General features: G+C 37.3%; 1 protein-coding gene across 1 annotated transcript in view; it reads right to left on the bottom strand.

Annotated features, from left to right (window-relative positions):
• Positions 1-27162, bottom strand: part of Scel (sciellin) — a 156965-nt gene that overhangs the window by 114605 nt on the left and 15198 nt on the right. Inside the window, exon 2 of the mRNA XM_078015761.1 lies at positions 237-360. The gene's annotated coding sequence lies outside the window, so the exon portion shown is untranslated. The remainder of the gene's footprint in view (positions 1-236; positions 361-27162) is intronic.

Here is a 27162-nt window from a genome sequence, read left to right on the forward strand (position 1 = left end):
CAGGAAAGTGCTCAGAGCCAAAGATCAACTGCCCACCACAGGACTTGTCCAAGATCGGGGATAGGGAAATTGATGTGTCTTAAGAGTCCATTTGTGTTGTGCAGGTTTTCTCAGCACCATCCACCTTCCAAAGCAATTTGATTTGAAAGAGCTAAAAAGATTAGGAACTGCATGCATTTCCCAGATTGACTGCCAATCTGGGTTTGGGTTAGAATCTGCTTGGGAGAGATACTCACCCAAGCGTTGGAAGATTGGAGAGAAGCAGAAACTTTAATATTGTTCCCGAGCCACCAGCAGGCAAATCACATATTTTGGCAGATGGTGCCTCTAAGATGTTTCCAGAAGCTTCCCAGTGTCCTCCTATGAATTATTACATTTCAGTTGTGAGCAGGCAGCTGAATCATTTTCATCAACTTCCTGTAATTCCTAAAATTCTTCATTTCCTAAAAGTCATCAGCCACTCTGCATGACCTGTATTCTCCCAGCCTCTCTGTTTCCTTGGCACAGGTCTTAATAACACCTATCGTGTATAGAGCATAACGTACATAAAAGAAATTTTAAAAGAACAATATAGACATTATTTTAATATTTTTAACTTTGTAAATAGAACAAAAACATTCTACCTCAAATATTAGTTTCCAATTAATTCTTTTAAATTAATCAGCATATAATTTGAGCATCTAGTTCTAAAATGACTTTATTTCAATAATTTTAATAGCTACAAAATCTTTAAAAATGACATCTCACAAAACTATGGATTACAACTGAAGATGTACCTTATTAGTGACAAAGATTCTTTTCTTGTTATAATTTGGATCTGGAGTTCCCCCCAAAGCCCCTGAGTTAAAGGCTCTGTCTCCAACTTTAGGCATTATTGGGAGGTGGTGGGACATTCAGTAGGTGGGGTCTATTAACATTAGGGAGTATCTAAGATATTAGATCAATGGGGGCAAGTCATATGGAAGAAAGAAGTCATACTAAACATCTGTAGGACATTAACTTTGGGATTAGATTATTGTCAGCTCACCAACAGAAAGTTAGTCACTGAGGGCAAACCCTCGAAGGGTAAACTGGAACTCAAGCCCTTCTCTATTTTTGCTTCTCAGTTGCCATGAGGTAAAGGTCTCTTCTACCTGCTCCTGCCATGATGTACTGTGCCACCATGTGCGCAAAGCAACAGGGCCACATGACTATTGACTGAAACCTCTCAAACTGTGAGACAAAATGAACCTTTCCTCCTTTTACTTAATTACATCAAGCATTTTGTAATAGTGATAAAAAAAAATTGACTAACACGCTCCTTGATCAAACTCTAGACAAGCTTTAGTCAGGTTCCGTAACCAAAATCTAGTACAGCTGCTCTGAATTTTCTTCTCAGCTAGACTTTTGAGCTCCTGTGCTCATTTCTGCTTCTTCCAGTTATCACAAGAATCCTGCTAAGACAGTTTACCAGAATCGTCCACCCTTAATGCCCTTAATGTCTGATCATTCTCACTATCTGATAAAGACTTACCCTTTACCATCTTCTGAGACAGATCTGATCATCGCTCACCTTTGGCAAGTCTGAATTCTCAGCACCCTGGATATTTCTTCCTAGTAATTTTCCCTCTGTGACCTCCTCCATCTTGTTATTTAGCTATAAATTCCCACTTTTCCTTCTTTTATTTCGTGTTGAACCTGATCTCTCTTTCTCTCTCCTGCTTCAAAATTCCATTGTGGTAGTCCCTACTTGAATAAAGTATTCCTTATTATCTCTAACAAATGTTATGAATAATTTTTTCTTAATATCTGCTATGCTTACTAAACCGTGATATGTAAGAAAATTCACCAAATTGGTGAATATATTACCTCCTATTTTTTTTAAAAAAATGAATTCTGTAAATGTAATTAAGGATCTTGAGATGGGGAGGTTATCCAGTAGTTCTTATGAGAGGGAGGGAAAAGGATCATAGTGAGAGAAGAGAATATGATATTGGAAGCAGAAGTTGGAGGGTTAAAAGCTGAAAATTAGTGAAAGGTGAGGATTCTGCTGCTGACTCTCTACTGTCAACACCTGGCACACCATATGGGCCACAGAAACATCCAAGGTTGCACATTATCAAACAAGGACACCAAGGTTTTTAAGTGCATACACACACACACACACACACACACACACACACACACACACACAGCAACATCCAAAAAGTTAATTGCATCTTTCCATATAAGCCACAACAGAAAATGAAATAAAAATATTGCTTGCAATGCATCAAAACTATAAACATCAAGGCATTCAAGAACTGTCAAGAAAATTATTTTGTAAGTTTAAAAAGCACTAAATCTATGGCATAATATAAAATGTTGTATGAATTGAGAAAAATCAATACTGTAATATACTTTTGTGGTGGAGACTACCAGTGTCCACCATGATCTATTTTCCTTTTCTTCTGTTATAGAGTTGTGATTGGGCACATGGCTACCCAGCTAGAACTACATTTCCCAGGCCCTTTCATCTGGGTGTGCCCATGTAATTAGCTTTCATCCCACGGGAGGTAAACTGAGACAATGCCACCTTAGTCTATCAGCCTCTTTCTGCTTTCCATTGACTGGAGCCAGGGAATTGCAACAGGACCACAAAGGAAATTTCTGGTTTACTGGAGGCTTTTTCATGTGATGTACGTGATCCAAATGTTGATTATAGTGTATATGTAAATGAAATTTGAGCTGTACAATTAAAATCTGAACATTTTCCTGTGTTTATTGTATTTTACCACAATTAAAGCAATTTATTTTTACAAAAAAAAAAGTAACCTGTTTGCAGAAGGCTGAGTTTGGCAAGAACATTTAACAGTGTGGTGCTGCAGAGTTTTAAGCAAGAGACAGCATTAGCCTGAAGGAGAGTGATGGCTGAGGAGATAGACTGTGAAAGGACTGGAAAAGATATTAAAGGAGGTAAAATCCACAGGACCTGGTGGACTGGGTGGTGATAAAGTTGGATGAGAGAGATGAGAGAGATAGAACTATTAAGAAAGAGTCCAGGTGTTCTAAGTTGATATAAACAAGCTGAAAGAGGTAGTGAGCCCATCAAGTATGAGTCTGGACTGGGGTGAGAAACTTTGACTGCTTTTCACACTTGTTTGGTAAATAAATCTGCTTGTCCCAAGCTAGAAGTTCTAAAAAGCCACACCTTCACATCTACCCACACTGACCTGCGTGGGACCCAGGCACACAGTAGGCCCACTACCAGCAGACACCCAATGGAGCCCAGGCTCTGGCACAGGACCACCTCTTCTAACCAGAAGACCACCACAGGAGCTCAGGCCCAGCAGAGATCATCCCACACTGACATATGTGGGACCCAGGCCCAGAGTAGGTCCAAGTTCACCATCTTCCCACACCTGGGAGCCCAAGCCTAACCCACTTCTATCTTGGGACACTGCAGTCACCACCATAGCCTTCTCCTCGCAGTAGCCCCTACCTTTTTGACAACAGACAGGACCTACAAGCAGCTGCATCTCAGAGGGGGCATCCCAAAGACAGTGTTAAGGCCCACCCTTTCAGCTCCATCTCTCTAAGACATTGCCTTCATCTTGGGGCACCTCCAATATTATCTCAAGTTACCTCGGCTATTGCCACCTCCACCTTTACTTGCAACAACATACATTGAAGGACACCAGCAGGGTCTGGAAGCCCCAAATCAAGGTCAGGTACAAACAATCTGCACAGGTACTATAAGAATATAGGGTAGAAACTGTAATATCTCAGGTCCACACTGCAAGAAAGGAAGACACACAGACAACATGAAAAAACAAGGGAGGCAAGTTCCCCAAACAAACCAGGACACTATAATAACAGAACTCGTGGACAGCAAAGTTAATGAAATGTCAGAGAAGGAGTTCAGAAGGTTCATAATTAAAATAATCTGTGAATTAAAGAATGACCTAAATGAGCAAATACAGGCAAAAATTGATCACTTAATGAGATAAGAGAGCAAATACAGGTAGCAAAAAATTACTTCAAGAGAGAGATAGAGACTCTGAAAAAAAAAAAAACAGTCAGAAACCCTTGAAATGAAGGGAAAAAATAAGCCAAATAAAAAACTCAATAGAATGCATAACCAACAGACTAGATCACTTCAAGGAAAGAATGTCAGATAATGAAGACAAAGTATACAATCTGGGAAATAAAGTTGACCACATAGTGAAGATAGTAAGAAACCATGAAGAGAACATCCAAGAATTATGGACAGCATCAAAAGATCAAATCTAAGAGTTATTGGGATAGAAGAAGGCACAGAGTTTCAAACCAAAGGAATGAATATACAGTCTCTTCAATGAGATAATATCAATGAAAATTTCCCAAACATGAAGAATGAATTGGAAAACCAAATTCAAGAGGACACTAAATGTACAAAATTATAACAGATCTAACCAAGGCACATTATAATGAAAAAGCCTAGCATACAGAATAAAGATAGAATCTTAAAACCCATAAGAGAGAGGAATAGATCACATATAGGGGGAGACCAATTCATATCTCAGCAGATTTTTCAACCCAGACCCTCAAAGCCAGGAGATTATGGAATAACATAAACCAAGCTCTGAACGAAAATAGATGCCAATCAATCTTATATCCAGCAAAATTAAACTTTAGATTTGATGATGAAATAAAAACCTTCCATGATAAACAAAAGTTAAAAGAATTTACAACTAGAAAGCCTGCACTACAGAACATCCTTGGCAAAATATTCCACAAAGAGGAAATGAAAAACAACAATGAAAATCAGCAGGTGGAGATATTACACTAAAGGAAAATCTATTCAGTGGAGAAACCAAGTCAAGTTAAATACCAAAAATAAACAAAAATGGCTGGGAATACAAATCATGTCTCAATAATAACTCTGAATATTAATGGACTAAACTCACCAATCAAGACATAGACTGGCATATTGGATAAAAAAAAAATACCCAACAATATGCTGCCTCTAAGAGACTCATCTTGTAAGAAAAGACATCCACAGACTGAAGGTGAAAGGTTGGGAAAAATCACACTACTCACATGGACTGTGGAACCAAGCAGGGGTTTCCATCCTCATATCAAATAAAGTAGACTTCAAATTAAGGTCAATCAAAAAGGATAAAGAAGGACATTACATACTGCTCAAGGGAACCATATACCAACAATACTTAACGATAAATATATATGCCCCAAACAATGGAGCATCTACGTTCATCAAACAAGCTCTTCTCAAGTTCTAGAGTCAAATAGACCACAACACAATAATTTTGGGTGACTTTTACACACCTCTTTCACCACTGGATAGATCTTCCAAACAAAAGTTGAACAAAGAAACTATAGAATTCAATAATACAATCAATAACTTAGACTTAACTGACATATATAGACTATTTCATCCTTCAATGAGTGAATACACTTTCTTCTCAGCAGAACATGGTTCCTTCTCTAAAATAGACCATATATTATGCCACAAACAACTCTTAGTAAATATAAAAAAGTAGAGATACTACCCTGCATTCTATCAGATCATGATGGAATGAAATTAGAAACCAATGATAAAATAAGAAATAAAATCCACTCCAATACCTGAGACTAAATAATATGCTACTGAATGAACAATGGGTTGCAGAAGACGTCAGGAGGAGATTAAAAAAATTTTAGAGGTGAATGAGAACACAAATACAACATATCGAAATCTCTGGGACACTATGAAGGCAGTTGTAAGAGGAAAGCTCATTGCATGGAATTCATTCCTTAAAAAAAGAAAATGTCAACAAATACATGACTTAACATTACAACTCAAAGCCCTGGAAAAATAAGAACATATCTACATCGAAATCAGTATAAGACAGGAAATAATTAAAATCCAGTTGAAATAAATGAAATTGAAACAATTGAAGAAATTGACAAAACAGAAAGTTGGTTCTTTGAAAAAATAAATAATATTGACAGACCCTTAGCCATGCTAATGAAGAGAAGGAGAAAGAAAACAAATTACTAACATAAATGATGAAAAAGGAAATATCACAACAACACTACAGAAATACAGAAGATAATTAGAAATTATTTTGAAAACTTGTACTCCAATAAAATAGAAAATATCAAAGGCATCAACAAAATTTCTAGAGACATGTGATTTGCCCAAATTGAATCAGGATGATATGCAGAATTTAAACAGATCAATTTCAAGCAACAAAATAGAAGACACCATTAGAAGCCTACCATCCAAGAAAAGCCCAGGACCAGATGGATACCCAGGCAAGTTCTACAAGACATTTAAAGAAGAACTAGTACCAACACGCTTCAATTTATTTTAAGAAATAGAAAAAGAGGGAGCACTTCCAAACTCATTCTATGAAGCCAATATCACCCTGATTCCAAAACCAGGCAAAGACACAGCAAAAAAGAAAACTTCACACCAACATCTCCAATGAACATGGATACAAAAGTTCTCAATAAAATTCTGGAAAATCGAATACAAAAACATATCAAAAAGATAATACACCACTATCAAGTGGGGTTCATTCCAGGGATGCATGATTGGTTCAACATACAGAAATCAATAAATGCAATTCATCACATCAATAGAATTAAAGATAAGAACCATATGATCATCTCAATAGATGCAGAAAAAGCTTTCAACAAAATACAGAACCCCTTTATGTTCAAAACCCTAGAAAAATTAGGGATAACAGCAATATATATATATCAACATTGTAAAAGCCATCTATGCTAAGCCCCAGGCCAACATCATTCTAAATGGAGAAAAATTGAAGGCATTTCCTCTTAGAACTGAAACAAGACAGGGATGCTCTCTTTCACTTCTATTCAACATAGTTCTTAAAATACTAACCAGAACAATTAGACTAAAGAAATTAAAGGGATACAAAAAGGTAAAGAAAAAAAAATTCCACCAAAAAACTTCTAGTAAATGAATTCAGCAAAGTAGCAGGATACAAAATTAACACTCATGAATCAGAGGCATTTCTGTATATCAGTGGCAAACCCTCTGAAAAGGAAATTAGGAAAACTACCCTATTTACAATAGCATTAAAAAATGCTTGGGAATCAACTTAATGAAAGTGGTGAAAGACCTCTACAATGAAAAATACAGAACAATAAAGAAATAAAAAGAAGACCTTAGAAGATGGAAAGATCTATCTTGTTGTTGGATAGGAAGAATTAATATTGTCAAAATGACTATACTACCAAAAACACTATACAGATTTAATGCAATTCCAATCAAAATCACAATGACATTCCTCATAGAAATAGAAAAAGCAGTCATGAAATTCATCTGGAAAAATAAGAAACCCAGAATACTTAAAGCAATCCTTAGCAAGAAGGGTGAAGCAGGTGGCATCACTATACCAGATCTTAAACTATACTACAGAGCAGTAACAAAAACAGCATGGTATTGGCACTAAAATAGACTGATAGACCAATACTAAAGAATAGAGAACACAGAGACTGACCTACATAATTACAGTTATCGTATATTTGACAAAGCTGCCAAAAACATACATTGGAGAAAAGATAGCCTCTTCAACAATTGGTGCTGGGAAAATTGGAAATCCATATGCAACAAAATGAAATTAAACCCCTATCTCTCACCATGCACAAAACTCAACTCAAAGTGGATCAAGGACCTAGGAATTAAACCAGAAACATTGTGTCTATTAGAAGAAAAAGTTGGCCCAAATCTCCATCATGTTGGATTAGTCTTATTAACTTCCTTAATAAGACTCCTATAGTATAAGAATTAATATCAAGAATCAATAAATGGGATGGATTCAAACTAAAAAGTTTCTTCTCAGCAAAAGAAACAATCAGTGAGGTGAGTAGAGAGCCTACTAATTGAGAACAAATTTTGACCACATGCACATCAGATAGAGCACTAATCTCTAGCGTACATAGAGAACTCAACAAACTTAACACCAAAAAAACACAAATAACCCAGTCAATAAATGGGCCAAGGAACTGAACAGACACTTTTCAGAAGAAGATATATAATCAGTCAACAAATATATGAAAAATGTTCAATATCTTTAGCAATTAGAGAAATGCAAATCAAAACTACTCTAAGATATCATCTCACTCCAGTCAGAATGGCAGTTATTATGAAGACAAACAATGATAAGTGTTGGCGAGGATGTGGAGAAAAAGGCACGCTCATACATTGTTGGTGGGACTGCAGATTGGAGCAGCCAATATGGAAGGCAGTATGGAGAATTCTTGAAAAACTGGGAATGGAAGCACCATTTGACCCAGCTATCCCACTCCTCAGTCTATACCCGAAGTACTTAAAAACAGCATACTAGGGGCTGGGGATGTGATTCAAGTGTTAGCTCTCTTGCCTGACATGTGTGAGGCACTGGGTTTGATTCTCAGCACCACATAAAAATAAAATAAAGATATTGTGTCCACCAAAACTAAAAAATAAATATTAAAAAAACCCCAGCATACTACAGGGACACAGCCACATCAATGCTTATAGTAGTATAATTCACAATAGTTAAACTGTGGAACCAACCTAGATACCCTTCAGTAGATAAATGAATAAAGAAAATGTGGTATATATACACAATGGAATATTATTCAATATTAAAAGAGAATAAAGTCATGGCATTTGCAGGTAAATGGATGGAGCTGGAGAATATAATGTTAAGTGAAATTAGCTAATTCCCCCCAAAAAACAAACACTGAATGATTTCTCTGATTTAAGGATGCTGATCCATAATATGGGATGGGGAGATTAAATGAACTCTGGATAAGGCAGAGGGAAAAAGGGGAAGGAGTGGAAGAGAGGGGTTATAGGGGTAAGAAAGACGGTGGAATGCAATGGTCATCATTACCCTAAGTACGTGTATGAAGACATGAAGGATGTGACTCTACTTTGGGTACAACTAGAGTTATGAAAAATTGTGTTCTATATATGTAAGATGAATTGTAATGCATCCTGATGTCATATACAGCAAATTAAATTTTTTAGAAAAGAATATAAAATAGTTACAAGCCTGGGCAGGCTGAAGGGCTTCTGAGTACATTATATGGAAGGGAATGCTGTGGAGACAAATAAAATGGTGAAGAAAGATAAAAAGCCCCAGGGTGAAGGTGGGGATCACAGCATCTTCAGAGAAGCCTCACTGAGAAGATCAAATATAAACAAAGTCTCAGAGGAGGAAAGGGATCATAGCTGGGGAATAACATGCCAGGAAAAGAAAATAGAAAGTATAGAATCGCTGTAGGGAGACCATGACTATTGTGTTCAAGGAGTGAAAAGGGGGTTGGTAGGCAGAAACAGAGGGAGCCAAGAGATGAGTTACAAAACCTAAAGAGAGAGAGTGGGGAGGAGGGGCAGGTGATGTAGGACCTTGCAGGCCCCTGTAAATGTTCTTAGCTTCCTTTCTCTGAGAGGGAAAGGACTTCACTAGAGGTGAAATGTTTACTTATCCTTTCACTCAAGTGGCTAAACTAAGAATAAAAAATGCAAAGAAGGAGATGGATTAAAAGGATATTGCAACAATCTAAGCAAGAGATCATGGTCACTTGTACTAGCCAGCTGGTGAGGATGAAGGAATGTGATTTGTTTCTGAATATATTTTGAAGATACAAGAGATTTTATGGTAAAGTGGACATAGATTGTAGAAAAAAAAAGATGTCCAGGAGAGTCTATGGGTTTCATTCTGAGTATGTAAATATGGAATTTTAAATTAATGACATAAGAAATGTTTCTTAGAATGTTTTTAGATATAAAATACATAAAAAGTTCAATTCACTGTATACTGAACTTAAAATAAACATCTACTATGTACCTAGTGAGACTGGCACATAATGCAGTTAGAATTCATTGCAGTCCAAGTTGGATACATTCATGTGAACGTCATCAGCATATATTTTGAAATTTATAAACCATGATATCATATACAGGATCAACATTGTTAATTCAGAAATCTGAAATGTTTTAGAATGTCCTGAACACCAAAATATCTGAGTACCACAAGTGGAAAATTCCACATCTGATCTTATGTGATGAATTGTAGTTAAAATGCAGGCACACTAAAAATAATAAATAAATGAAATTACTTTTAGATTATGTAAATAAGGTATTATGAAACATAAATGAGTTTCATATTTAGAATTGGGTCTCATCCCAAGATGTCTTGCTATATATACATACATATTCCAAAATCCAAAAAGTCAGAAACTTGATATACTTCTGATCCCAGGGATTTGGGATAAGGGAGAGTCAACTCCTAGTCGTGTAAGTCACTGTATCAATTAACACAAGAAATAAATGCAAAAACAGAAGAAAATAAGCTGAAGCTAGAGCTCTTGAAGCATGATAATGTTTAGTTCACATAGATATGGAATAATAAGTAAGAGACCATGCGACAGGGAGAATAAAGGCCTCCTAAAAGATTCCAGATCTCCCAAAACCTATGAGTGTGTTTTGGAGAGAGTTGTCTGGATTATCCAATTTGCCAAATATAATCAGAAGAGTACTTACAGGAGGGAGAGAGGAGGGTCAGACTCAGAGAAAGGGATGTGATGAGAGAAGCAGAGGTCAATCAGAGTGATGTGATCATTGGAAACAAGTCACAAACCAAGGAATGCCCACAGGGTCTGAGCTGCCAAAGGAAAGGAGACTGATTCTTCTCTAGAGAAGGCTTGAAAGCCTCCAGGAGGCTTGAAACTTTGATATTAGGTTAGTGAAATGTATTTTTGATTTTTGACCTCCAGAACTATAAGACAATAAAGCTGTGTTGTTTAAAACCACTAAAAAAAAAAAAAGCCATACCTTCTCCATATTTCCAGGTTTACGTGAAGATATAGCCGAGGCTGAAACACACCAAGCCTTCTACAGAATTTCTGTGTAGTTCCTTGTCATCATTACAGAGGAAAAGGAAATGGGCAAACGTTCGATTCTAAATTCTCTCACCAAGTTCTCTTCTGATCTCACGAATATAAAATTAAATTTTCTCATGAATGCATAAGATGTATATATTAATCTTGAATTTTGCTCCTTTCTGGTGATTGCATGTTAGCATTTTTTATATTGAGGATAGTCCACATAAAAGCTAAATAATATTTCTTTGCATTCATAAAAAAAAACTGGTATTATAAGATCACACTGCAGTTACCAGAAATGGCTACTAAGGAAGAACATAAATCACACAACTATGTGAGGTGGGGGAATCACCCTGAGCTCCATGCTTCCCATTAAATAGATTGGAAAAAAAAAAAAAAAACAGCCTCCAGCCTGCTATTCTCTGCTCTACTCGAAGCCAAGGGAAATTAACAGAGCAGATAATAGAAGCAGCTAAGCAACAAGGACACACAGACAGAACACAGCTGCACTGCAGATGAGGACAGCAAACCCCCAAGTAGCAATTCAGGCGCAAGAATTTTGCTGAGGAACGGGGAAGCAATGGACTTCACTTGAATGAAAATCACTGTACAGCTGCTCCTTGACTCGTGACAGGGTTACGTCCTGATAAACCAACTGGAAGCTGAAAATATTATGTTGAGAATGCACTTATTACCCCCAGCCTACTGAACACCATAGCTGAGCAACACAGTACACCGAGTACCAGGTTTTTCTCTCTGCCATAGCATGGCTGATTGGGAGTTGTGCTTTGCTGCTGCTGCCCAGCACTACAAGAGAATATTCTTAAGGCATAGTGCTGACCCAGGAAATGATCAAAATACAAAGTATGATTTCTATTGAATGCAAAGTGCTTTTGTACCATCATCAACTAGAAAAATCTTAGAAGTTGGATCATCCTAACTCAGGACCATCTGAAGATGCAAAGAAAGAAATCCTTTGCCCTTACTAATAAGGGGACTGTCAGAAAACATGACCCAATTGTCACACATGCATGAGTTTGTTCCTGGAGTGGTGTGTTTTGTTGTCATGCAAGCTAATAGGACTCTTGCCAAAATCAGCCCTGGGAACATAGCTGCTTTTCCAGAGCTAGGAACCAGGAGGCTCAAGGAAAAGCAAGCATAACTTAAGAATGTATGCCCTGAACTTCCTTGGGCTGGCCACTGAGCACAGCCCAGAAAATCATATCAGCACTGAACTATCAAGGGATGCATGATGCAGAAACAGGAGGTAATTCCAGTAGGGTCTGCTTAGCTACCCTATGGAAGTGGATGGTAAGAAGAGTTTTTAAAGAAGGTTCATTGAGAGGTGAATAAATTATATTTGTCTGTGGTCCTTAAAAATCTCCAAATTTTCATAACTTCTAAAAATCAACCTATCAACTAAACAACAATCACACATAGAGAGAGACACAGACACACAAAACTTTCCCAATCTTCAAATCAGCTCATAGATGGTATATTAGATGTACTGGGTTAGTTTTAGATATCCCCAATATGATACAGGCTGTTTCTCCCGTTGAGTTTTTCTAGAATTGCAACTTCCTATTTTGTTTTCATTAATAGTCTTTAATTTTTAAAGCAGTATTAGGTTTATAGAAAAATTAGAAAGCACAGAGGTTTTTGAGTACCAACTTTTCTCCAGACTTAAGTTTTTCTTATTATTAACATCTTGCTGAGGTGGGGTGCATTTGTTACAATTGAAAGCTAATATTGATGCATTATTACTAATGAAAGTTCTTAGTTTATGTTGGCATTCACTCTCCATGTTGTGTAACACTGAATTTTGACAGACGCATAACATCAGACACCCACTGTTACTCCACCTATTCATTTCTCTCCACTCCCTCCCTAACCCCTGGCAATTACTGATTTTTTTTAACTATCTCTATAGTTTTGCCTCTTCTGAAATGTTATGTAGTTACAGTCAAAGTATGTAAAACTTTCAGACTGGCTTCTTTCACTTAGTAATATGCATTTAGGGTGCAATTTGCTATTTTTTTTTTTTGTTGAGCTATGAAAAGGGGAAAATATAGATAGCATGTTCTTGGTTTCACCAGAAACTATCTCTCACACACACATGCGTTCACATGTGCATGACTTGTGGATTTACACTCAACAATGTGAATATGCCAAATATAGAAAACATTGAAGTTTAGAGTAAAAACTAGGTATAGTCCTGGACCAATCGTATGGATAACCACACTGGTGACTTTCAAACTTGTCTTACCATTAAACAAGTATTTATGGAGTATGAAGGGGGATGGTGATGTAGAATGGCAAACAAATGCTAAAGTCTTTTTAACAGGTTTACTTCTTGCAGTTGTAATTGAATTACTTCACTCAATCCTGTATTGTAGAATTGAACAGTGAATTAATGTGCTTATATTGTTGAGAGTCAGACTTCTCACTATGCAAGAAGGGCCACACATATACAATTAAGGATGGAAAGAAAAAGCCCCAAGGGAATGGATTGGAAATAGAGATATTGATGCGGATTCACAATTTCTAAAATATGTTGGCATGTGTATATGGATATGTATGTGCACCTGTGTAAGCATATATATTTGCATTTGTAAATATATGTGTGCATATATGTATACATATGTACTTTGTGTCTGTGTATATCTCTGTGTGTGTGTGTGCCTGTGTATATGTGTCACACACAAATTTTCTAGTTCTATCCACTGAAAGGACCAAGAAGCAATGACATCTCAGTAGCCACAAGCACACCTAAAGCCCAGTTTGTCCTCTAATAACATTCCCCACTAAGAAGAACAAGGGCTCCTCTCTATGGAGACACACTAAACTGCTATCATAGCCAAAATATTTTAAAATTACATTTGTGCAAAGATTTACAATATCAATTAGTGAAGATTTGAAGACATAATGTGGATCCAATGAATTTTATTCTAGAGAGAGATGAGTCTTAAATGTACTTCTGAAAGTAAAGAAGTAGTTTTAAAAAGTGTGGGGGGCTTGTAACAAGGACAAGGATAAACTTAAAGAAGCCCCCATGGCAAAATCAGGGATAATTTGAGCACCAAAATGTTAAGTACAGTAATGAATTATAAGCCACTGAAAGATAAGAACTAAGGAGTGGTACCAACAATGATGATGATGAAGAAGAAGATGGATAGATAGATAGATACATACGTATGTACATACATAGGAGAGAAGGGAGATATCTTGCTTAATGTGGAGGGGTACTGGGGTAGGAAAACCATCATTTTACAACACACAGTAAATATTGGATCAGACAAATGAGCATCAATGGATACTAAGTCAAGGGAGTAATTTTGTTGAAGACTAGAAACTTCGCATGGACTTAAAGTGTCTTACCACAGTTGTTAATTAGTTTCAAGTTAAAAATAATAATAAATATTATATAGGAGGGAAGTTAGGCAACACACGTGTGTGTGTGTGTGTGTGTGTGTGTGTGTGTGTGTTACCAAGGGGATGTCCCTCAAATCCAACCTGGGGATTGAACCCAGGTCCTTGTGCATGTGAGGCAAGCATTCTACCAACTGAGCTATATCCCCAGCCCTAGGCAACACTTTTACCAGGTTATTAAAACTAACATCACTGACCAGGGGCAGGTGGCCATTGTGTGCCACCAGATGGGATACCTTGGTAAGGCTACAGCATCACGTCATCTGGAGTATCTAGTTGACAATGTACTCCCTAATCATGAGAAAATAGAAAACCAATAAAAGGATGGGGAAAGGTTATAACCTTCACAAATATTATTGATACAAAAATTAAAACTATGGAAATGCTCCAGAGGAAAGGAGGTTAAAAAACATGATAAATAAATGTAATAAGTGATCATTGGTTGAGTTCTAAATTGGAGGAGACCCTACACAACTCCTTGTCAGGGCAATTGTGTAAGGATAATAACATGGATAAAATTAGTGAATAAATGTTAAATTTACTAGAGTTGATGACTAAACTGTGAAGGTGCAAGAAAATATTTCTGTTTTTAGGAAATACACAGTGAAATATTTAGGGGTAAAGAAAGGGCTATGACATACACAACTGAACTATGGCACCACAATGACAAATACATAGTCAAGACAGTTAATTACAAAACTAATGGGACAAATTAATGATAGCTAAATCTGAAGAAAAAGCAGAAGAGTGTTTTAGCATTATTTTTATTCTTGCAGTTTTTGTGTATGTATAAAATTATTGCCAAACAAAAAGTTCAAATTAAAAAGCAATACCTAATGAAATATGTGGCAACAACAAATATCTTTCAATGGATCCTTCATCTTCTATAACCTGGACAGTTCCCCCCCCCCATATATCCTTTAAAATAATCTGTCAAGGCATCACTTTCTTTGATACTTTACCCGATATTTTCTTCTTAAAAAGAACTATATTTTCATGTCATCTGAAATTCCCTTAGACTCTAGTAACAGAATAAAATTAGTAGTAATGCAAGACAGAAACACATTTCTACCCCCAAACCAAGGGAGAGTCATCCCAGGGTTCCACTGGATCATTAGTGTGTCCTGGATCCTTCTATCTTTGTGCTCTGCCATCTTTTGCACCTGGCTTCTGTTCTCAGGGTCATAGAGTTCCAGAATTCTATTGTTCCAGGATCACTGCCAGAGTGTCAGCCATCACATCCACATCTTAGCCAGCAAGTGCCAATCATTTTGTCCCTCTACCAAGGGGATGTCCCTCAAATCCAACCTAAAACTTCTGCTTGCATTTCACAAGCCAAAACTTAATTCCATGGTTACATCTAGCAGGAAAGTAATATGGCATCTTGAGCTGGGTATTTGTTGCCTGGTATAAATTTCTATTATAAGGAAAAGAGGAAGAATTAATACTGGGTAAGCAATTCTATGTCTCTGAATACCTCCCATTGTGGTATTTGACGTTCTATTCCATTATTATATCACACTTTATTTGTTTTGATATCAGTATCATAAATTATACAATTTGGGGACATGAAATATCGGCATTTATTTCTGAGTTCCCTTATACTGGCTCAGTACCAGTCACTCAGTAACTGTTTATGAAGTTTTAGGAAATTGGGTGAATAGATAGGCAGTCACCTGCATAGTACAGGTAAGTATAATGTACATTCCACACAAGTAACAAGCACTGTTTCAACTATGGAAAGACCTTAAGAACCAACTTCTCCGTGTAATTTGATTATAAAATCCAAGTTAATTTTGGAGATTATGAAATTTGCTGGTGATTGTGGTAATAATAGAATAGAGAAGATATTCAACTGAAAAGTATAACAGTTATCCTTTTTTTTCCTCCGCCTCAATGGCTCTTCCCTTTTTCAACCCCAAATGCTTAGAATTTCCTTATTTCAACATGAAGACATTTAACAGTACGTATATTTCTGACTTCATTTACCCAATCAATAAGGAAATTTCAACAGAAACAGCAAAATGGAAATGGGAAGCAAAGGCCATCCCAGCTCGGAGTGATGCTTCATCTTCTCAAGCATGTATTTCATTGCAGAACCCAAATGTTCTTCAGGAAAGAGCAAAGCGATGGGCTTCTTAAATGCAAAAACTGCTGGAAAAGAATTTTCATGCTCAGGAAGAAAAAGTACCATTTCTATAGTGGAGCTTTTACTAGGTGTCAATCAGTTTGCTCTGTTCTTGAAGCAGAATGGCATAAAACAAAGAAAAGACACATCATTTCATGGAATCTTAAGCCTCGGGAAGTTCTCCCAATAAGTAAGAGCATGCTTTCAGCCTTGAGGTTATTTACCTCCAAAACCCATGCAATTGACTGCTATATTTTTACATGAAGAATCAGGTCTTCTTGAACATTTCCATCTGAAATTTTAGGTCCACAATCAATTAATAGTTGAAATCCTATATTGATGCCTTTAGTACTTGTGATTTCTATAAAAAATGAAGTTGCTGGGACTGGGGATATAGCTCAATTGGTAGAGTGCTGACCTCACATGCACAAGGCCCTGAGTTCAATCCCCAGCACCCCAAAAATAAATAAAGTTGCTGGTAATGGGTTAAAAAATAAATAAAGTTGCTGGTAATGGGTTAAAAAATCTGAAATTTCTTTAAGTAAAACAAAATATTCATTATTATCTCATCTTTACTTTTATAGGTCCACTTAACCAAGTTCTATATAAATGAATTGCCAAAATTTTGAAGTGCTCAGATTGCTGTATGTTTGTCTCATTACAATAAGCAACACTGAGATACAAAGCAATAATTTGGATATTATTTTTCTTTCTGATGGAAAAAATTCAAGCCTTTCCCTACAATGATCAGAAATTGGCGGTATGGGCACTCAGCTCAGCTGCCAGGCATACTGGAGAACATATTACCCAAAAATAAAGAATGGAACTGAAGAATAAGTAAAACAAAAGTCATGCCAAGAAAGATCAACACATAGGCTCCTTTGAAGATTACTGCCAAGTGTCTTTAAAACAGTGCCAAAGATAGTGTCTCATCCAGGTTCACTTTGTCTCTACCTTGCCTGTTTTACTTCTAAATACTCGGGACTCATTTGCAGCCCAATTCTACCTTGAGTTTTAAAATGATAAAACTGATGGACTGAAATCAGAGTGAGACTGACTTATTGTGTCCTTGATTATTATCTGATGAATAGGCCAAGAGGTGGCCTATGAGGTGTCCAGCCATGTATTGGAGGCCGGAGATGATTGTGCATCCATATGGTTCCTTGTGGGATTATCGAGTACCTTCCGCTCTGAGGACAAAAGCATCCCTTACTGGTAACCACACCTAGATTTTCAGATTAATAGATCTTTCACCTTGGGAAGTCGTCCAGCCCAAAATGTGAGATCATCGAGCCCTGGAAAAGCCATCAAACTATTGTTCGGTTATATATACTCTGCCTCTTGCCAAAAAAAAATTTAAGTGGTTCTGAATCACAGTTCCAAAGCACCAGCCCATAGTGACCACAAAACATATTCAGTCTTATTTAGAGTGTGAATAATGTAATAATTCTTCTTCTGGTAATAACTCCTGCTATGGTAGCAAGCCCTGCTCATTGTTCTCTTTTTTAAGACAACGAAAAGACAGATGTCCCCCAAATAGCCAGAAATCTAATGAGGATGCTATCTCTAGGACAAAACAGAGTGCTTAATACCTGAAATTGAAACACTAGTCCATTTCCCCCTTTTAAAAATCACTGTTATGGAATAATAAAGTGAATACTTAATTGCATTAAGCCATTTACCTGTAAAAGTTGTTCCAATGTGAGCTTAATGCCTGCACAGACCTATGCTTTAGAGTATTAAATTCAGAAAAAGGAAACAATAACCAAACTAACAAAACAGAGACAGACATAAGATACTGAAACAAATACGATCATCATGTACTTGGTTCCTGGAAATCGGAGTATTCTCAGGACGAGACGTTCAGTGGTGCTGGTGGGTTAGAGAGACTTTTTGTCCTCAAAGGGGCAGTAGTATCCAAGTTCTGAAAAGGACAATAAGACAGAATCTTTCCAGTTTCCCTCTAGTGAACCAATTCATTGAGTTGGGTATGTCCCCACATAAAACATCCATGCATTTTTCACTTCAGAGCACTAGAGGGAAACAAAGTAGGAAAAATAACGAAGACGAGCATATTAAACCATTAAAAGAACACTATTCTCTTCATTTTAATGCATTTTTTATGTTACTTTGTGGAGGGGAAAGCATTTAAATGAGAGAGTGGTTTCAACAGATGCAAGTTTGGATTTGATTTTGCAATACTTCAAACCCACTCCTCAGGAACAAATGCACAACTGAACCTCAGAAGATCCATTATCTTTGGTAGATTCAGGGGAAAAAAAAAAAAAGATGGTGAAGAAGTTAAGTCCAAGAGTGAGTAGGGTTTAGACACGATCTGCTTGTGGAAGGCTTATTTATATTCTCTTAGGAAATTACTGTCCCAATTACACGTGGGGGGAGCACGTTTCAGTGCTACCAAGAGCAGGAGGCAGCAACCGATGTCTGACTTCAGCTTCCTTTCGGGGTGCGCCAGCGGCAAAGTCACTGCTTTCAGAAATGGAAAAAGAGAGTATTAGAATTCACACTTCACTGCCGTTCCCCCATCAAGAAAATGTGTTCTGGGAATTTTGTTACTGATAATAACAGTGTTACCAAGTTCTCTTGAGAGTTCCTAGTCTTTATCCCAGCTGCCCCCCAGCTGCTATGCAGTTTCCCTTCTTGAAAAAAATCGGAAAATTAAAAAAAAAAAATGAGCAAAATTTCAAGTGAAGGAAGTCTCTTCTCCTAGCTGGTACCCTAGTGATTTTTCTTAATCATGTTTTTTATACCTAATAATTTTAGGATTTTTTATATCAAGATGATAATGGTAATATTTGAACTTGAACCTGTAATTGGCTTCATACAATCTTCAAACTAAGGGGTTGTTCTTGCTGAAAGGAAAAAACTCCACTGGATTCTGGTAAATTTATTCAAAATATTTGGTAAGGTAAAACCTGATTTTAAAATGTATGCATGAAATATGTGTGTGTGTGTCATATTTTTCAAGAGTCAGCCATTGTTAGCAGTCATCAAGAATATAAACAATAATAAATGCTAGAGAGGATGTTGGAAAAAGGGGACATTTTGCACTGTTGGTGGGATCATAAACTAGTGCAACCACAATGGAAATCAGTATGGCATGTTCCTCAAAAGACTAGACATAGAACTACCATATGACCCAACTGAACCACTCCTCCATGTTTATCCTAAAGAATTAAAGCCATCATACTTTCATGATGCATGCATACCCATGTTTACAGCAGCACAATTCACAACAGCTAAACTATGGATCCAGCCTAGGTGCCACCAGTGAATGAATGGATAACAAAAATATGGTATATACACACAATGAAGTTTCATTCAGCCATAAATAAATGAAATTATGTCATTTGCAGGAAAATGCATGGAATTGAGACCATTATGTTAAGCAAAATAAGTCCAACTCAGAAGATCAGTGACTGTATGTTTTCTCTCAGATTTGAAGCTAGAGAAGAAAAAGGAAAAGAAAGGTAGGGGTGAATCTCATGAAAATCAAAGGGAGATCAGTAGAGGAAAGGGACCAGGGTAGGAGGTGGGGAGAGAGGAGATTATATTGTATGTATGTATGGATATGTAACAACAAACCCCATCACTATGTACAACTATAATCACCAACAACAAAAAAAGGTGAGAAAAAAAGAGTCAGCTATTGTTAGAGTGGGGAAAACAAAGTGATCAATGCTTATTTTATTTATTTGAATTATCTTGTAATACCAAAATTTTTGTATCTTTAGTGCTGTTATGAATCTCGTACCTATTTGCAATAATGAAGTATAAACTTAGTTCTTAGTCCTTTTTAATCTGGGAATTTAGAAATTCAGTGTTGTTTGGTACCTTTAGACTTTTCCATACAGTAATAGACTGAAAATATAGTATTGAGTTATAGTAATGACTGAAAATGCCATATCATACCTTTTATTTCACTTGTCATCAGATTTCATATTTGATACTCAACTAAAAGTTATAGAATGGAGCAGGCCATGTCCTACAAATATTTGTCTTAAACATAAAAAGAAGGAAAATGTTGTAATAAGATATTGTGAATACATTTACAGTATGATAGTTGTTATAGAATATCAACTCTATGGGTCTAACTTCTTCCTCCCAAGCACAACCATAGAGGGCCCTCAATCTTAGCTGGATAAATGTAAAATTTGAACAATATAAAATGAAATATTTGTTCTGGTTTTTAAAATGGAAATTGCTACTAATAACTAAGTAAAATCAACAGGAGAGTTTAAATCACATTAATCCTGAATATTCTGATTCATTTACAGGCTAGAGTGAGCTAATCGCCTGGGATACCCTAGAAAATGAACTGATCACAAAAATGCTCATATCTTACCCTAAAAACTATGGGAGCCAGTGAAAGATTATGTGGAGGAAATACCATTAATATTATTTACTGTTTTATAGGTAAGAAAACTGATTTTCTCTAATTTTCACAGAAGTAACTGGAAGAGATAAAATTTGTCTTCCATCTCTCTGAACCCAGATCTTGTGGACTTGACTACTCTCCTAGTTTAAAAATTGCTGGGTGAAGTGGTGTATGCCTGTAATCCCAGCAGCAAGGGAGTCTGAGGCAAGAGGATCAGGAGTTCAAAGCCAGCCTCAGCAAAAGTGAAGTGCTAAGCAACTTGGTGAGACTCTGTCTCTAAATAAAAAACAAACAAACAAACAAACAAAAAAGCATTTAATATCAAGGTGAGAAGCAAGACTTAGACTACAGTTAACCTAACCTGTGATGCCCATTTGACTTTCTCACAAAAGTCAAAAACAAAGGCCACAGTCAAGGGATAGGAGGGAAGTTAGGATTAGGAAGCATGCAATATTTAAAAAGTTGGTTGAAACTGATAGTGAGATGCATCATCCTTCATAATTATTTCCAAAGTGCAAAAGAAGTACATGATGTTCTGCACCTCAGTGCATCTCTGAGGATCTTGTCATGAAGCAGAGTGATTGGCTAGAATTGAGGTGGGACCCTCATTTCTACATTTCTAACAGGCTCCTGGATGGTGCCAATCACCTGGTCCACAAACTAATCTGTAAGTGGCTAAGCTTGAGCTGATTCCTGTTTGAAATACCAGGGAAGGCTTGCAACTCTCTGCTTTGTCAAAAGAAGTTGTGACACCCAAAGATTTCCAGTTTCACCAGCTTGAACCAGGTATGGTAATAGGCAGTTGTACCCGATATTAAATCCATCACAACAGGCTTAAAGGGAGACTTTGGAGATTAGAGATTTAGGTGGAGGAATAATTATGCAAATATTCCAGTACACCTCCCTTTTCATATTCTTATTGAACCTGGAATATTTCCTCAACTTCTCACCACTCACAAAACTAAAATATAAACATTGCAGTGAGGAATTTATTACAGTAAAATGCTAGACTATGTCAAGGATTATTATTTTTTTCCAATTCATTTGGGTACTAGGGAGGATCATGCTATATTGTTTATCTGATGTGTCAATCCCTACCTATTTGATTTTAAAGACAGCAATAAAGTTGTAGTTACTTCCATATTTTTTTCAGGTGGTATTTATTAAAGGCATATAATGTCAGATGTTATACTAAATTTTTAAATGAATTCTTTCCTTTACTCTTCACAATAACTATATGAGATGAAGTGTAACATTATCTCTATTCAGAGTTGACAAAACAGAGCTTTAAGGACATGAAGCAGCTTCCCAAACAAGGTAACAGAGCTGATAAGTCAGGGTTCCTTGAAGTCTGCTTAAATCCAAAGCCTGGGATCCTAGTCATTGTGCCCCAATATTCTCTTTCTGAAAGGAAAGAATTCTTAAATTTCATTAAAAAAAATTTTTTTAGCTGTCAATGGCTTTTATTTTGTTTATTAACATGCGGTGCTGAGACTCCAACCCAGTGCCTCATACGTTCAAGGCAAGTGCTGTACCACTGAGCCACAGCCCCAGCCCTGAAATTTCATTTTGACTATTTGTAAAGAGCAAATTTGAGGATCCTTTGATAAGATTTTTCTGAGCCAATAAGGCATTTCTGGCTTGCTATGGGAAGTGGTGTTACCAGGCTTGGACTGAGTTACCAGTAATTATAAGCGTTTCTGAGTTTATTTTACACGGCAGTGAATTCTGACCACATGCATGTTTGTTCCTGTGGAGAATCCTTTTACTCTGTTCATCTGTCAGTTCCAAATCTAATTTGTAGCTGCAGCTACCATGAACAGTGTTGCCCTACTGCAGATACTTCCATCAAAGACTGTCTCTGTGACAAGCGCACATAAGATAAGTGCATAGTTTTTTTAAATCTTTTTTATTAGTTATTTTAGTTACATATATTATTAGGATTCCTTTTGACGTATAAAAACATAGAATATAATTTGCTCTGATTCAGTCAGTACCTAGTTTTTTGGTGGTTGTTTACATTTAGAATGTGTCACAGAACCTCTTGTTTCTCATCTGGATCATTAGGCATTATAAAGACAGAGCCCTAACATTTGAGGCTTTCTAAAGTGACTGGAATAAAGAAGTGGAAGCCTAGATGATAAAGATAACCCAGGGAAACAAGTAGCCTCCAAGGCCAGCCAGTGCCCAGAAACCCAGAGCAGTTGAGTTTTTTAGCAGTGGGTACCAAATAAACCTCTGAAACTCAGAGACATGAAGCAGGATATGGTTGACAGATGGTGACAGAACCTCAGAGAAAGGGTTAAGGCATCTCTCCCCTAGAGGAATGATGTTCACTTTGGTCCTGAAAAACCTATTTAGTGAAGTGCGAAGCAAGGCTTGTTTTTTTAAAAAAAAATCAAGTAAAGAATCTGAGAGGAAAACTCTGATTTGAACTGGCACTGAGCCTTCAGACTCTAGACCTAGACTTCCCTACATATCTTCCTACCTCAGAAAAGAGTTAATCTTCCAGTCAGGCATGCATCTGACCCTGTAGGGAATCCACTACGGGAATTTACCAATTAGGTGTTTAGGAAACCAAGCAGATTGCTAAAATTGCATCTTTTTTGCTTCCACTTGACTGATGGAAATAAATGAGCTCCTTTTGTGAGAATTAATTAAGTACTATATTTTAAGAAACTGAGCAATTAAAGATTTCAGGTTGACTCATAATCACCCCACACCCAGGATGGCAAAGGCTGTTATTTGTTCTCAAATCTCTTGTCTCTCTTCTTTCTGAGCAGATGGCTGTACAGAATGAGTGAAGTTCTCAACACAGCCTTGTGATGAAATTCTGGCTGACGGGATATGACCAGAGTAGCGTATGAAGGACCAGAAGAGTCCTTAAGTGCTAGGGACACTCTCCCTTTCCTCATTCTTGGCATCTGCCATGGGGATATGATGGCTTTACTTAGGGAACAGAGATCCTGGATGAAGGAACACCAAGACAGAAGCCTGGTGTGTTAGTCAGCTTTCAGCCACTGTGGTAAAATACCTGAGAAAATCAATTCTTTAAAGGTGGAAATTTTTGTTTTGGCTCCAGTTTCAGAGGTTTCAGTCTATGGTCACTTGTCCCCATTGCTTTGGGCCTTTGGCAAGAGACAACCTCATGGCAGAGAGTGCACAGTGGAGCAGTGTTGCTCACCTCATAGTGATCAGGAAGCAGAGAGAGAAAAAGAGAGGAAGGAGTCAGGGACAAGATAGAGCCTTCAAGAACATGCCCCCAGTGACCTACTTCTTCCAATTAGGCCTGGCCTCCTAGGGTTTCCATCACTTCCCAAAAGTACCACCAGCTGTAGTCCAATCCTTCCACACATGAACCTTTGGCAGGCATTGGGCCCTTCAGCACCTCAAAAAGCAGAACTGCCTGCCATCAGAGGCATTGAATGCCTACACCCAGGCATTAGTGGAAGGTAGAAATGAGGTTCTTTCTTGGTTAAACAGCTGATTTGAATTGCATCAATAGTCACAACCAAACCCAATTCTAAGCAATTCACTGAGCTATCACTTTTGCAAAAGTTACAATTGAAAAAAAATACTATTTCACTTGCTTCACTGACAAGTGAAAAATGGTCACGGTGGCTATCAGTGTATAAAGTGATTGCAATGAGGGCGAATCTGCAGGAAATCAGTTTTCAGACAATCAGCTTCAGCCACTTAACAATTCATTTAATACAATATTCAAATTGAGCAGAGACATTAATATTTTTAGAATGAAACCTGCCTACTTCCATCATTGTTTCTTTGAGAGATTTTTTTTTCAAACTCACCAAATTTTATTACATGGATATAAAATATAAGAAATATATAAGAAAACTTGATATTTCTATTGCTTAGTACAAAAAGTTGTATTAAATTAATGGAATTGAATGGGTGAAAATAAGAAAACCCTCTCACTGACAAAGGAAATCATTAGTGGACCATGAGATGGAAGATGGACACTAATCTTTCTTTGGTAGCCACACTGACTGTGCTTTAATCAGTAGTTGGATGATTATCTGCAAAATTGTGAATAAAGAAATATTAACCAATAAAGGATACCCACCATGATTCTGGATGGCCTCCTCATATTATTTCTAGCACACCCAACTGTTCTCAACCCTAGTGTCTGTACTGACATTCCTTGTCTGCTTCCCCCACACCTCCTTAAGGTGGTTCCATTCTCCGGATCTTTTCTCTTATCTCTGGAGCATAACAGGAGCTAACACAGTCTTCACATATTAGCTCATTCAACCCTGTGAGGTACCTGACTGTAAAGTACCCTTATTATTACCATTTTAAAGAGGAGTATGTGAGTCAAAGAGCCAGTCAATTGAGAGCTAGACTGCAAATGCAGGGAGTCTGGTTCAAAGCGAGATTAACCTACAAATGCATCTCATTCCCTCAGGAATAGTTGTGAAATAAAAACAGTTGGCATTATTTACTAGATAATCAGATCTGCCACCAAACGCAACTCCAAAGTCTAGCGGAGATTTGTCTTTTCATGAAGAATCAGCAATACAGATCTGAACAGGTTAACGGAGAAGTACTAGGGAAGGGGAACTTTCTGTACCCCACAAATCGCACTCTCCAGACAGTCCACCAGTTAGCACAGCTGTTCCTCAACCACAATCCTCTGTGTAAGATGCACAAGTGATTAGAACATAATGTGAACATTAAAAAGCAAGAGAATTTTGAGTCTTTAAAACTGAGATTAGTAAGGGTGAGCCATGCTACATCTGAGCACAAGTTATTCCAACTTTTAAATGAATTCCATTTCCTCTTCTGTGAAGCCCGAGCTCTTAATCTGGGGAAACTGCTGGCGTTTTATCATTTCCAACTTAGTATTGAGCTACTTTTCTTCAATACCACTTATACTTCATTGTCATTTTCATTCTGCCATTGATTTTTTTTCTCTATATAACTAGACCTTTGAATCTGGCAAATATAAATATTAAGAGACTTCTTTTCTGTTATGATCATCACAGACTGTTTCTGAGCTCAGACACTAATTTTTTTTTCTTTTAGCAAAAATACTGTCCAAGGAGGCTATTTGCCAAGCAGTGTATTTAAATAACAGCCAATCTTTTTGTCTCTGTTTAAAGATGAAGAAAGTGATGCTTACAGGTTTCACATAATGCTCAGGATAAACCAGTGGGTGAGAGCAGGAACTAGAATTTACCAAATCTCCAGACTCCAATTTATGCTCTTTCCATCACGCTGTGGTGTCATCTCTTCGCCAGATTTAATTAGGTCCAAGTTACTAATCGTAAAAAGACACACTTGAATTATATCCTTGAGCTTACAAAGACCATGAAAATCATGATTTCATCTATAAAAAATTCACTAAAAACAATGTTTATCAAACATATATTCTCTGATATCTTTAGCCAGTATTTTGTTTTTCTGCCAGCTTCTCTCCCCGCTGGTCAGTAGGAAACGGGGAAACTAATGTCCATCAGTGAGAGACAGCAGCATATGGTGTACATGGGATTCCACCGCCTGCTGGACATGGAGGACTGGACCAGAAGGACCTTCCCTTAAGGGCAGCCAACCCACTGGATTTGCAAAAACCAATTCAGTGTGGCCCAGCTCCAGTAGATTAAGATTAAGAGACTCCTTTCCTGAGAATGTAGGACTGAGTTACCAGCAGGGTGCCCACCATCTTTTAGAAAGTATCAGGACTACCATGATGGTCCGTGGTTGTTACAGTTTGAATGTGAGGTGTGAGACAATGTGTGAAGCAATGCAAGAAGGTTTAGAAGAGAAATGACTGGGTTATAAGAGCCTTACTCCAATCAGGGATTAACTGAGTGGTAATTGAAGGCCCGTAGGGCGTGGCTAGAGGAGTCTAGCTGAGATTTGTCTTTTCATGTTTTGTGGGGGGGGCAAGTGGAGTCTTTCTCTCCCTGCTTCTTGATCACTGTGTGAGCTGTTTCCCTCCACCACCCTCTTCTGCCAAGATGTTCTGCCTCACCTAAAGCCCTGAGGAATGGAACCAGCTATCAATAGACTGAGACCTCTGAAACTGTGAGCCTTCAAACTCTACCTCCCCTAAAATTGATCTTGTAGGGTCTTTAAGTCACATCAGAAAAAAAAAAAAAAACCTGACTAAAACAACCGTAAAGTGAAAGGTGTAAGAAAAGGAAAATCAAATGCACAAGTAATAAGAGCCACCATTTACAGAGTACATGTGCTTTTCATTTTTAGTTTATTTACTGTATGAAGAAATTACTATTAGTAACACAACTCCCACCTCCACCATTCTACCGATGGGAATGTTGAGGAATGAAGAAACTTGTCCAGCTTCACACAGTTCCTAAGAAGGAGACCATGACTG

The sequence above is a fragment of the Ictidomys tridecemlineatus genome, chromosome 6 (assembly GCF_052094955.1).
Source record: "Ictidomys tridecemlineatus isolate mIctTri1 chromosome 6, mIctTri1.hap1, whole genome shotgun sequence".
In the NCBI taxonomy this organism is placed as follows: domain Eukaryota; kingdom Metazoa; phylum Chordata; class Mammalia; order Rodentia; family Sciuridae; genus Ictidomys; species Ictidomys tridecemlineatus.